Raw genomic sequence first — 13413 nt, forward strand, 5'->3', positions numbered from 1 at the left:
CTCTAAGTGGCGGCACGTTCTTAGAAAGACTGGAGATTCCACCAGTGATTATTTCTTCCTACGGGGTCTCCTTTTTCTTCATCCAGCAGGTGAAGTTCCTATCTGTGTGGCCATCGCTGAGATCGGGGACACAGTGTTTCCATTATCTGTTAGTCATTTACTGATCCATCTTCCACCGCCACATGCCCAGCGACTTCCCTTTATGTTTAAAATCCAATCAAATGCCTTAGCTTGTGGGGTTGTGGTCCAACCCACCACGGAACTGAAAGCAGCCGATGCTGGTGCCAATTAGAATGGCATGGTTGCCTCCAGGAAGAACCCCAGACCCAGCGCAGTCCCCAGGCCCTGGAGCCACACAGAACACTTCTAGTTCAGCCTCTGAATCCAACTCCAGGAAGGAGGATCACCTGCCTTGGGTTAAGGGGCTAAAAGGCCGGTGGTATGTGCTGGGGGTGCGTTGGGGTGGCGAAGAGACAGGGGTGCAGGCACAGGTGAGCTGCCCCTGAGTGCCCTCTGTATGTGCCAGGGAGCTGGGTTCCTGCCTGCTGGTCCTGGGTACTCACCAAGCAAGGACATGTCAATAAAAAGTCTCACTTTTGAGTTCTGAAACCTTGGGAGAGAAGTCACCCTCTCCCTTTGGACTTGTTAAGATGGAGCCTCTCCCAAGCACCTGGGGATCCGAGGCCCCTCAGCTTTTAACACTGGCAGTTGCCCCCTGAATAAGGGAGGGTCTTTTTTTTTCTGTCTCTCGTGGGCAGAAGTACACACACACACACACACACACACACACACACACACACAAGCACAGAGACCTGAACCACAAATCAGCAAGCCAGGGTGGCAGCTTTTAAAATTCAGGAAGTGACTTGTAGCTTCATTAAAGTCACGTCTTTACCGTGTGCATGGGCCAGTGTCCTCGAATCCCAAATTAATCTTGAGCCCCTCTGGATAAGTGGCCAGCGTCTTTCCTTCACTTTGTTTTCTTCTCAGGATAAATTCTATCCTCTCTTCACCCCGGTGCCCACTCCCCCCAGCATCAAATCTCCCCCCAGCATCAAATCTCCCCCAACCATCCTGGAATAATTCTCTCCTGGATTCCTAATTAGCAGCATTTTCCACTGCTAAGTCCATCAAGATGACAAGAAATGCCCAGCTGGCATTTCTTCTCAGAATCTTGCCCCTTACTGGACATTGAATTCAAAATCGGTTATATTTTAATTAAGTCCCCCCCTTTTTTTTTAAGCCCCAGTGTCTTTGGCAGTCGAGTGTCCTTATATTAAACCTTCTTTTGCTAAAGGTAGAATTAGGGCGATGTGCAAGCGATCAGGTTTCTTAGTCCCTTAACCAGAAAGTCACTTTAGACTGGAGACAAGCAAGTGCCCGCGTCAGCAGAAAAGGAACGCGGGCAGGGGCCGTCAGATCGGCCGGAACCGGGCGGAGGGTCACAGGCGCGCCCCGGGGACCGGGTGACGAGGGTGTGGGTGCTAGGGGTGACGGGGAGAGCGCGAGCCTGGAGTCGGGGGGCGGGTGCAGGGCCGAGATCCAGATGCCAAAGGTAAAAGGCTGGCAGGTTGGAGGTGACTCTGTGATGGGGAAGGGAGGAGATGGAGGGAGGAGACCCTCGGAAGGGCGCAGAAGCTAGAGGGGGGTGCAGAAACAGGCGAGTAGCCCCTGGTGCACGGCGAGATGGGGGGCACAGCTGACATCCGAGTTAAGGAGACAGATGTCGCCATCTGGGTGGCCGATGACCCTCCCGGGCCGGGGGGTCTTGTTGCCCACAAGGCAGGAGTGAGGAGGAGCGAGTGGCCGGGGAACCCTTAAGGGCTCCACCCTCCCTCGGCCGCCCTCCGGGCACAGCCCGCGGCTCCTTGACTCACGCCGGAGCAACAGGTTGGGGGAAGGAGTGACCTCTCCCTGACGCCCTCGAAACGCGCAGCCGTGCCGACTCCGCGCCTCGGCGCCAGAGAACGTGGCTCTGCCGCTGGGTGGCGGCAGGCAGGAGGGCCAGGGCCGCCGGCGGGGGAGGGGCTGAGCCGTGACGCGAGGTGGACCTCGGAGCTTCCTCGGGGGCAGGGGGGCTCCCGGCTCGTCTCCTGGCCATCTGGGCAAACGATAAGATACCCCGCGCCCGTCCCGCATGTAGCTTAAACCTGGACCCCGGAGGATGCTGAGCGAGGCGCAAAGTGGGGCGTGCTGTGTCCAGGTCCGGGGGCCTTGAGCGGCTGCAGGCAGGCTAGGATCCGAGGCGCAGGCAGCTGCCCTTCCCGGATCCGGCCGCCGGCCGCCGGCCGCCGGGGCAGCGCTGGGCACCTGCCCGCCTCGGCGCCGCCCCACCTCTGCCCACTCGTTCTGGCCCCGCTGACCAATGGCCTTGTCCTCGCCGCGGGGGTACAGCCACCCATGAACACTTGGAACCGTCAGATCGTGCCACTCCCTCCTACCGAACTGGTTCCAGCCCAAGAAACTTCTTGACTTCCTGGCCCAGCGGTGGACACATTTTCTTTTTTATTTCTCCCCAAAGATTGATTTATTTTTAAAGTCAGTCTCCATATTCCTATTGTATAAATATTGTGAAGGGAAAACTCTACCTGTCAAAACAAATGGACGCTGACCTTTCTACCCCAATGTTTATGGAGTTTCGTTTTACTCTTGCAGAAATTTTATTCATGGCAGACTCCCTCTGTGGATTATTTTGATCTCCACCCCCCCTCTCCCTGCAGAAGTAGGGATGGTACAGGCGGGCGGGGGGCTTCTGAGGCTGAGGGCGGGAGTTTGTTCCCTCTGGTGGGGTAGACGAATAAGATCATTTTCCTTCTAACATTTTATCTTCAGAGTGACCTCTGATTCTTGCTCCTTTCCTAGAAGGTTAATTTCTCCCAGAAGTCTTTTTGGAAAGAGTTGGGACCCCTCGGGAGACTCTCCCCAAACTTCTACTTAGTGTGTACACGAGTGTCGCTACTTCGCATGTTTTTATGGCCTCCATGAAGAGCTAAGCGGTAGCCAGTGAGCCCAGGGTGAAGTCACTGACCTTCCGGCTTCTCCTAACTTTCACTGGCCAGCTGTGGCTAGAGGTGCTGGGCCGTGGATTGCATTCATTTTTGAATCGTCAGCCGATACCGAGCCGGGTGGAACAGCCGGATGGAGGGGTGGCAGGAAGGATCTGGGAGGCTGAGACCATGGCCTAAATGTGGCCATGAGGGTTACCTCTAGATGCTTTCACTGAGTCTCCAATTCCAAAGTGGGAGGGAAACTCTTCGAAAGCTTTTCCATCTATGGTTGCTGGTGACCCACTCAACACTACTAGTGACATTTACAGTGTTAATTCCAGCCCCGCCAGAGACAGTGGACTTTGTAGGCACCAGGGGGCTGGTCACATTTCAAACAGTCTTTCCTCATTCCCCCAACTCTGCCGGTGTCACTTACTCCTGGTGTGCCGGGTGCGTGTTTGCAGAAGGGGGGTGAAATTCATTCCTCCCTCAGCCTTCCTCTCTCCCTCCCTCCCTCCCTTTCCCTCTTCGCAACCCGGAAGAGCTCTGCTCTCTACAGTGAGCAGGAGGCGGGGGAGGGGGTTCCTAGGAAGGATGCACATCACCCTGGTTTTAGTTCTCGCTGGAAGCCTGCGTGAGATGCCGTAAGCAGCTGGGGCGGCGAGGACCGCGGCAGCGACAACAGTGGTCAGGTCTGCCTGTCATTTCTGCCTTCAGATCTCTAGCAAGTCAGGAAAAATAAAAAAATAAAAAACAGCTGGCCGCCGAGAGCAAGCTACCCAGGTTAGTGAATATCATTATCTTCTGTCTCTCGCTCTGCATGGGCTTTCCCTGCTCCACGTGGAGAGAATTAACAGGCGGTCTCCCCTCCAGAAGGACAGCTGCCCCTGGAAGAAAATGAACTAGACCCCAGTCCTTGTTGTTCTTTCTGGTCCCTGGAAATCTTTGACTTTCTGCAATGACCTTGGGAGAGTATGGTGTGTGCATGTGTGCCTGTCCATGTTTGGAGGAAAGAGCCAGTAGAACTAGGCATGTGGAGAAAAAATTAAACAGAAAAATAGGAGAGGATGGTAAGGCTCGGGAAGGGCTGAATAGGTTTTCCTCTTCAGGGAGGGCAGAGGGTTGAGGAAAGAACCAGTCTGAATGAGCAGCTCAGCCTTCTCCCCAAGGTGGCTGTGGAGTGTCAACTTCATGTGTATTTCCCTCCGCCCACAAGTGCCTGATTAGGCTCATTGTCTCTGAATACAATTAAAGAAACAGCTGTGGCTGTGGGTTGAAAGTTGGAGCCCAGATGTGTGAGCATCTGACATCGCCTGGGGAGCTAGTGGCTGGCAGGCACCTTTGATTCCAGAAGCACTCTAAGGTGGGTGAGAAAACCGTTCCCCTGGGTGCTAGGGAACTGGGGAATGGCAGGGGCGGAGGGAACTAGGATTCTACTTTCTCCAGGGACATTGGACCAGCATACCTCCAAGAAGTCACTCGTTGGGAAGCAGTTCCCAATGAAGACAGATAACGTTAAAATGCAAGAGAAGTTGCATTCTCAGAAAGTATCTGAACAGGAGAGTATCTGAGCACAAGAGTTGCTTTTATTCACCTCTCCTTCCTCTCAGACACTGTGGGGTGCTTGGGAAGTGGACATGGGTAAGTCTGTCCTGAGCAGGGATGGAAAGCAGTCTAACCTTCAGGATCTCCGCTCCGCTGGGTTCCCAGCTCCCCTGTGCTTTTTGTCTTCTTGCGTCACCCACATTCACTCGAGTGCTGGGGTTCTGGGTGGGGGTTGAGAAACTTTAAAGGGACAAATAATAATAAAGTAACAGTTGTAGCCCTTTCATCCCTTAGTGCTCGTGGCTGAAAAGATGTGGAGAGGGCGGCTGTCGTTGCATGACAGGCTTGAGGTAGGGGGGTACCAGCCAGGCTGGTAGAGTCAACACAGGAAGGGTCCTGGTTAGCAGATGTTTGCAGGAACAAATGGCTGGTCGTGGGGAGTAGGCTCACCATTAAACCTTTAAAATGTGTGGTCCTGAGGAAATGAATTGCTTGCTGCCCATCTGAATCTGGGGTGGGATTCAGTGCCCAGGGCAGACAAATGAAGACCCAGGTGGGAGTAGGGTCTTAGGGGCCCCCATACCAATTTCCTGGGACCAGGCAGGAGGCCCAGCCCTCAGCGTTGTCCCACCAGGCCTCAGGTTCCTAGCTGGAGAAGTCAGCTGGGGTATGAGAATCTGGCTGAATGGCTCTCTGGACACAAGCCCCGCACCCCACACTGCCCCTCCATGTGCATCCTCCCATCTACACTAGAATCTCCACCAGTCCTGGGGAATCAGAATTGGGGTTGGTCTTTTCCTGCCAAAAGCCGGAGACTGGGAAGCTGCCTTTTTGCTTTATTTGATGTGGCCATCCTGTCTTTTGCCAACGATATATGAGGTGTGGGTGAGTCCGGGGGTGCAGCGAAGAAAGGGGAGTGGGTGCCTCTAGGGCACATCAGCGGAGCCTCTCTAAGGCGACGCCCAGCAGCGCAGGGCCACCCAGAGAGGTCGGGAATGCGGCAGGTACGCAGGGAGCCGGGTGGCTGAGAGCCGCTTTCTCGGAGGTTAAGGCAGTACATGCCGGAAACCGCAGGAGGTCCTGAGAAGGCCGTGGGGCTGAATCCGAAGGCCCAGCACTGTCCCGCAGCCGGCTATTCTAACCATTTCTGGGCTGCGTTCAGGTGTGATCTCCTAGTCCGAAGCCTTTCGCGCAGAAAAGTGCATTCCTTTCGTGGTACGTCTTTGTGTGCGGACCAAATATTTCTGATCAACTCTTTTTCTTAACGGGGGGGGGGGGGAGTAACTAGAGATCGCTTTACCCACCGCAGGGAGCGGGCCACAGGAGCCCCAGATGTGAAGTCCGAGCCTCCCTTTTTGCTTCGGGCAGCTGGGACTAGAGGTGGTGGTGGCGATGCGGCTGTTGGAAGGACCGGAAAGAAACGTGGCCCAAGGCGCTGGAGCGGAGTTCTCCCTGGGTGTCCGTCGCTGCGGGTGCGCTGGTACACGTGTGCGGTTGCTGTTTTGTTTTATATAACAAATTGCTTGGGGGCCGCGAGGTGACAGGCAGCGGAGAGCCGAGCGCGGGCCGGCCGGGAGGGGAGAGGCGGCGGCTGGGCGAAGTGTGAACCCCTGAGAGCCGGGGAGCTCCCGAGATTTTACCCGTTGGTCTCCAGCGTGTCCAAGGAAGACACGGACACTTGGTGCATTTAGAACCTCGCCTCTGCTGTCTCCTGGTCGGCACAGATTACCTTTCTCCATTTCCCTGTCCGGGTCATGACTTCCCTAGCCCTCAAAGCGCACTGTCATTGTTCAGCAATCGACACCCCAGTTTTCTGGCTACTCTAGGAAAGTAAAAAACACAGTAGCCCCAAGAGAAAGCCCTTCTCTTCCTGAAATGTCAAAATGAAGTGGTCGGAGGAGAGTTGGCCCGGCTAGCGCTGGGTTCGAGGCTGGCCTGGGGCTTCTAAAGGTGCCGGGCGGTGAGGCAGCCACAACAAAGCAGGACACTGGGAAGTGAAGGGAGATGGAGCTGGCGCCCCCACAAATGTGAAGGCCTGGAGTTGACGTGAGTGGATCCCTCACCGCTGACTCCTTCCTCGCCTGCGGCGGCTGCTCCCTTCCCTGGGTGTCTTGAAGGCTTCAGCCATGACCTGGGGACGCCACATTGTGAGAGCTTGGGTTTAGGCGGTGTGGACTGCTTTAGGAAGTCGATGGTGTTGCTGGGTGGGACACGCGGCCTGAGCCCGCAGACACACCTCGGGGACCTTCAGGAGCAGCCCCCATCCTTTCCCTTCTCTCTTGGTTCCACCTGTCTTCTAGGCCCCTAAAGCCAGGAGGGAGGGAGAGGTTGGAGGTGCCCCCTTCCTGCAGGGTGACTCGCAGTCCTTTCGATCCACCCCATCAAGGGGAAATCTTTCTCACTCATCCAGCCCCCCGGGGCTCCCCCTGTGGCCAACCCCTCTGACGTGCATTGGTAAACTCGAAAAGAGAAATCCCCTCTTCTCTCCCTCCCCAACCCCCCTTTCCTCTATACCCTTACCCACCCAATTTTTATCTAGCTACCATCAGGGTTTTTTCTCGACCGGGGAGAAAAGGGTAGCTGCAAATGGAGGGCCAGGATCCTCGAAGCTGGAGGGCCCGGCCTGGCGCTGGGGGCGGATTCTGGGGTGGCGGGGGGGGGGGGGGGGGGGAGGGTAACCTCCTGGCTTATCTCCTCTCCGACTTCTCTGATCGCCCATCCTGTCCCAGGCGGGTTTCCTTCGAGTTTTAAACGGTGATAGATGAATAAGCGAGAAAAAAAAAAAAAAAAAAAACCACATACCATCCCCAAAGCCCTGGCTCATTTTCCAGGGCTTCCTGGGCCTGGGCGGGTGGGCGTGGGAGCCTGGAGGAGCAGTGCGCGAGCCGCGAGCGCTTTTCGCCTGCGTTCGCCCGAGTTTCCCCCTTGCTGCTTCTACTTCGAGCGTCTTTCCTTTGCCAGTCTGTTTTGGGATCCCCTTTATCCTGCGTCCCTGCTGACTAGCTGTATTTCATTTGAGCAGCTCCGTCAGCATTGCCCACCGCCTGCTTCTCTCCATCATCCTGTGATCCCACTGCCCACTTTCTGCATTTCAATTCATGCGGGAAAGAGAAAGGGGGCTTGAGAGGCGGGGGAGCTGCAGAGATGTCTTGTAATATGTGTTTATCCTGCGCTGTCTCGGACGCGGCGCCCGAGCGGGCTCCCCCGCCGTTTCGCTCGCGCAGCCGGGCCTGGCGGTGGCGCCTTGAGCCGTGTCCCCCGCGTAACCCTCTCGCCCGGCAGCCGGCAAGCTGTTTATACAGCTTTACCTGTGCTATTCTCGTATCCAGTAGAAATCCTCGCTCGGCCACGGTAACCTAATCCGAGGGCCGAGGCAGGGAAGGGGGTGGCGAGGCGTGCTCGGTGAAGAGCGAGGTGCGTACGCGCGAGAAGGGGGTTCTCTCCTTTGCCCCTCCTCCCCCGAAGGGGAAGGAAACTGGGATGGTTCGGGTGATCGAGAGGGGGGTCCGAAGGCTAAGAAGGAAGGAGGCCGTTTTCCACGTCCCTGTCCTGTTTGCTTTTCTCCCTCTAACAGGCAATCGGGGACCCAAGCCGGACGCGTGCAGCCTGTGGGCGCGGCGGTTCCGGCGGCGCCCCGCGGGGCTAGCGAGACCCGGAACGGGATTCTCCCAGTCCAGGACTAGGGTGAAAGCTCTCACTCCGCTTTCAACTTGCCCCTGGAGAACTCCCACATCTAAGACTAGACTGGCAAGGCAGGGAGCCGGCACTTAACCAGATCTTCCCTCCAGGGCCAGCCACTTCTTCCAAAGCGCCGCAGCCAGCGCACGGAATCGAATTAAACGCCTCTTGGCGCTTATTGTCTCTCGCTAATTGCTCCAACAATGGCCACTATAAAAATGGAGACACCCAATTGAAGGCCTTGCCGGACTGCGCCGGTCTCCCGGCGACGAACTGGCCACCGGCCTGGGGCTTGCAGACCGCCTGGACGCGAACGGGACTGGTGCAGGGCGCTGGCGCCAGCCTCGGCACCTCTGGCCTCCACTTCCTCCCCAGACGCACAACGATCGCGGTCGGTTCACACCATTTTTATTGACCGATCGCAGCCCAGGAAGATTGATCGAGCTGTAAGGGACTTCTCCTCCCCCAGCCCCAGCTCGCCAGGGCCTAGGGGCCGCCCTGCAGTTTTTGGCCTTTGCTGTGGCTCTGCGCCCTCCCTGCCCCCCAGCCCCGCAGGTTCCCGGCTTCATTTCTGTCTTCAACGGCGCGGCCGGGTCCGCCCAAGCCGGCGCCGCGGCTCCGGGGGGAGGGACGCGGCGGCGCGTCCGGGCTCCGCTTCTTTCTCTCGCTTGCAAATATTTGCTGCCTCTCTGGAAATCCGACTATTTCGCGCGCGCTCCGCTTGCAAAGTCCTTAAGTAAACACGCTCAAATGACCGCCCCAGGCGGCCCGAGGCACGCTCACTCCCCCTGCACGGGATTAGTAACTTTATGACTTCGACCCCGAGGCTCGGCTTTTCTGGTTACCCTCGGCGGTCCGCGCGCGGGCACCCGGGGCCGCTCTCCAGACACCTCGGCCCCGCGGAGCTCGCCTGGACGCGCCTGTCGCCAGGCTCGGGTGGGTGACGCTGGCCACGTGGATCTCCGCTCTCTGGGTCCTGCGACCCCAGGGGTGAGCCTGAGGACGGGGGTGGGGGAGGCGCACGCTCCTCCTCTCTACGCCATGGGCTCTGGCTCCTTTGCGGGATTGGGTTCCCCACTTGCATCCGATGAGAGCATCTGAGCTCCCGGGAGGGCGGGTGGGAGGGACCTCAGCTGGGGGGCATGTGTTTGGGAGTGTATGTGTGTGTGTGTGGGGTCCCCGCTTACCCCGATCGAGGAGAGAAAGGAAGGCTCCATTTCTTACCCTTTCCCCAAGAGGGCACACACACCCCGCTCAACTTGACGCCTGAAACAGCCACCTCGAGGCCTGGCGTTTCAGATAGGCCAACCGGCTCCCGCCGCCCCACGCTCAGCCCGGGTACAGGTTCCGGGCGACCGGGGATGGACGGTAGCCACGCCGTCGCCTTCTCGGCTCCGGGATGCTCGCCCCAGGGGTCCCAGGCATCCAGACATCGGCCAGCCTCTAGTTCTGGAGAGGGAGGCCTAACGCTCTGCAGGAGCCCAGGGCCCTGTTGCGGCGGCGGCGGCGGCGGCAGCATCCTTTCAGGTCTCCACCTCGCTTCCCTGACCGGAGCTCCGCCGGCCGCTCCAGGAGAGGAGAGGAGGGACGGGGGCTCTCTAGACCGGTCCGGGCCGGGGTCCTGGATAGAAGCCCGGGAGGGGGAGCAGGGGGCGATTCAGATCTGCAGGAGGGCGCTGAGGCGCTTCCGCAGGAGGCTGCGATTAGCTTTGCGGGCTAGGGCAGAGGGGGGCTCAGTACCACCTTTTCTTTCCTTCACCGGGCCTCGAGCCCCCACGCTCCCCCCGCCCGCCCTCAGAGGAGGAAGCCCTGCCTGCATTTGCCCGCGAGGCAGGTCAGGCAGGCGCCGGGCCTGGCCTAGACTCCCGCAGCCGGCTCTCCGCCTCAGGCCACGCGCCGCAGCCTCTCTCCGGCCTGGCTCCCTTCCCCCTTCCTTCCGCGTGGGTCCCGGGGCCGACCTCGGCCCTCCTTGCTCGGTAGACCCCTCCTCTCCTTTTCCCTCCCCCCAGCTCTGTGCTCCTGGCTCTGGGGTTGGGCCCGTGACGTCAAACCCAGTGTGGCGTCGGCGAGACTGGCCGGCGCGGGCCATCAAAAGAGCAACGTCCTCTTTCCCAATTACCCACTGTCAGTCCGGGAACAGGGGCGGACCGGCTGGGAATTAAATGTTAAATACCCCCTACAGGCTGGCTCCATTACACCGGGCACCCAGCAGCAGGCCCCCACCCCTCTCTGCTAGCTCCAAACCACCCAGACCAAGAAGGGGCCTTCGAGATCTTTTATTTTTCCAAGGGGTTGGGGGTGGCTCTTCAGGTCAGTGCAGCCAGACTTGGTGCACGTGATTTAATTAAAATGAATAATACCTCCCCCCAAAGTTTGAGCATTATCAGAGGCGCCACTACACCGGAAGGCCTCCTTCTCAGGGATATTTTCTCTTTGTCTTTTAAAATCGGCTTTAGCCTCTGAAGTTAACGTTTTTAAGTCCTGGCGTCAGCAGCGTCTCTTTCCGAGGATGGTTCCCTTTTATTTCCTGGACTTTCAGGTCTCGGCGCAGAGGACCAAAGAGCTCCGTTCGGTATTTTCCGCGTCGCTTTGAACTGGGGTCCGGCTAGTGTCGGCGGGCCCTAGATCAACGCGCAAAGATGCGCTTTTCTTTCTTCTTTTTTTTCCGCCTCTGCAGCCATCCTTAAGCTGAATCTCGGGACTTTTAGCAACAATGTGTACGAGTCCGTTGTCCTTGTTTATGGAGCGGTTTCCGGTGAATGTTGGACAGAAACTAAATAATTAAACGGTTTGGAGAGCGCGGTGAGCAGGAGAGGCTGGCAGCTTGACTGGCCCTAGAGAGACGTGGTCAGAATGAAGGAAAATCGATGCTCCTTTACTGGGCCGCCCTAATAAGCAAGGACTAAGTGGGCTCAGGAGAAACATGGGGAGGGGGGTTAATTTAGGGACTTTCTTACCGTTCCGTGTCTAGAAACTCAAGCTGATGTTTCTAACAAACATCTAACAAAGGTCAGCTTTAAGAAAACGGAGACTCAAGAAAACTTCCACATCAGGAAGAGCCACGTTTCCACTATTTCTTCCAAATGAAATTTGTTAGTCTTTCTATGAGGACTGTATATTAAAGCAGGAACCCCCCCCCCCACACACACACCCACCGAGTTAAGGTTGAATATGGATGGTTTTCTTTCACCGCAAGGAAGGAATCCTCTAGCACTTATTTTCAGGGACGGTCTCTTCTATGTTGACTTTTTTAAGGTGTATTTGTAGGGAATTGTTACGGGGTGGGGTAGAGAAACGAAGAGGGAATAATGCCTTCCAATTGAACCCCAAATCAAACTGTCAGTACCGTCCGTGGGAAAGCCTGCGGGAGAACCCACGCTCTCTCCTTGCACACATTGCCCTGTGGAGAGCCGCGGGTGGAACCTTGAGACTTCGCTTCCCGCCCGACTCTAGCACACCCGGGCTGCGTTCTGGGGCCGGACGGCTGCAGCAGCCTGAGCGCCGCTAGGGGATGCAGTGGCTCAAAGCACGGAGACCCGCCGGGGAGGTTGCAGCCGCGGGGGCCGGCCAATCGCGGCCGCGCCGCAGCCTCGCGCGCTGATTGGCCCCTCCCCGGCCCCGCCCCGGGAGCCCCGCCCCTTCGCCGGGCTGTCTCTGATCTCTGCTGCCTCCGCCCGAGGCTGCGAGGCCGGACCCAGCGAGTCCCGCGAGCTGCGGGGCCCCGGGGAGGTCGCCACAGTCCTGCCCGGCGGCCCGGGTGGGGGCCGCAGGAGGGGGCTGGGGAAAAACGCCGGGAGCGGGAGTAAATAGGGCTCTGGGCGGGGAAGAGGGAACAAGTTGGGTAACCGGAGCAAAGACCCGACTGCTTGGGGAGCCAGAGATTCTCGCCTCCCCTCCCCTTTTCATCCATCACTATTGTCACTCTGGTCAAAAGCACGCATTGATTACGAATATTAGGTCTGGAAGGGACAGCTGCAACAGCTGAGACATTCTTGCCAGGGGGTTATGAACGCCAGAGGCTGGGAGAATGTTGACCACGACCACCAAAAAGTTGCTACCGACATTTCAATCAAAGTCACATTCCGCTCCCCCGACCCTCCCTCTCCCCACCTCCCTCGCCCCCCCAACTCTCCCCCGCCCCCCAAGTTCCTCAATTTCTTAGGCAGTTCTCAAGAGACGCATATCTCCATGTACTCTGACATTACATTTTCTTTTCCTGACCACTTTTACTTGCAGAGACCCCACATCAATAAACGACCCAATACCTTGGAATGAATGCAAAAAAAAAAGTTTGCTCATTTAAAACGTCTGAAAAAGAAGGGCAGTCTGTAGAAATAAACTTCATGAATGGGGCAGACCGGTGTCCCCGGTACGGAATAATCCATCGAGCCGAAATGAATTGGCAGGAGCCTGAGCCACATTTAAAGGGCCAGAGCGCGTAATTCCCTTCTGCCCACCCCCTCCGCCCCGAACCCCCTGGCGCGCCTAGCCCACCCTCTCCGCGGCCCCTACACCCGGGCCGCCCTCCGCGGCGCCCCTTTCCGGTCAGTGGAGGGGCGGGAGGAGAGGTGGGGGGTGGGGTGGGGGGGTGAAGTCCTGAGCGGGTTTGGGTTGCAGTTTCCTTGTGCTGGGATCCTGTCCCCTCCTCGCCAGCGCCAGGCTCCTCCCCCGGCGGCGCGGATGACACTAGAACCTCCTTAAGTTCCGTCGCGCCACAGCTGTCTGCGAACACTGAGCTGCCTGGCGCCGTCTTGATACTTTCAGAAAGAATGCATTCCCTGTAAAAAAAAAAAAAAAAAAAAAAGAGAGAGAGAGAGAGAGGAAAAGAGAGAGAGAGGGACGGCAAGCGCGCGAGGCAGAGCGAGCCACGCAATCTGACCGGGCAGTTTCTGCTCTCCCGGTCGCACGCCTCCTTCTCTTCCTCTCTGCTCCTCGCTACCCAGGTTGGTACTGGCGACTTTTTTTTTTAAACTTTGATTTGTTTTGTCTCTCCATTTGGGAGGACTTTAAAACACGGAAAACTCAACCCTCCTCTTTCGGAGAGTTTCTGGAGGCTGAAAAGTCGGTCCTGGGACCTGGGTCCCCGGAGGGAGGGAGCTGTCGTTCAAGTGGGAACCGCTCAGTCAGTCCCGGGATCCCGGGAGACCCAGGCAGCTGGGGATGCGCTTGGGAGTCGTCGGGTCCTTTGCTGCCTCCCGGTTTC

Source organism: Capricornis sumatraensis, chromosome 15, assembly GCF_032405125.1.
Source record: "Capricornis sumatraensis isolate serow.1 chromosome 15, serow.2, whole genome shotgun sequence".
Lineage (NCBI taxonomy): Eukaryota > Metazoa > Chordata > Mammalia > Artiodactyla > Bovidae > Capricornis > Capricornis sumatraensis.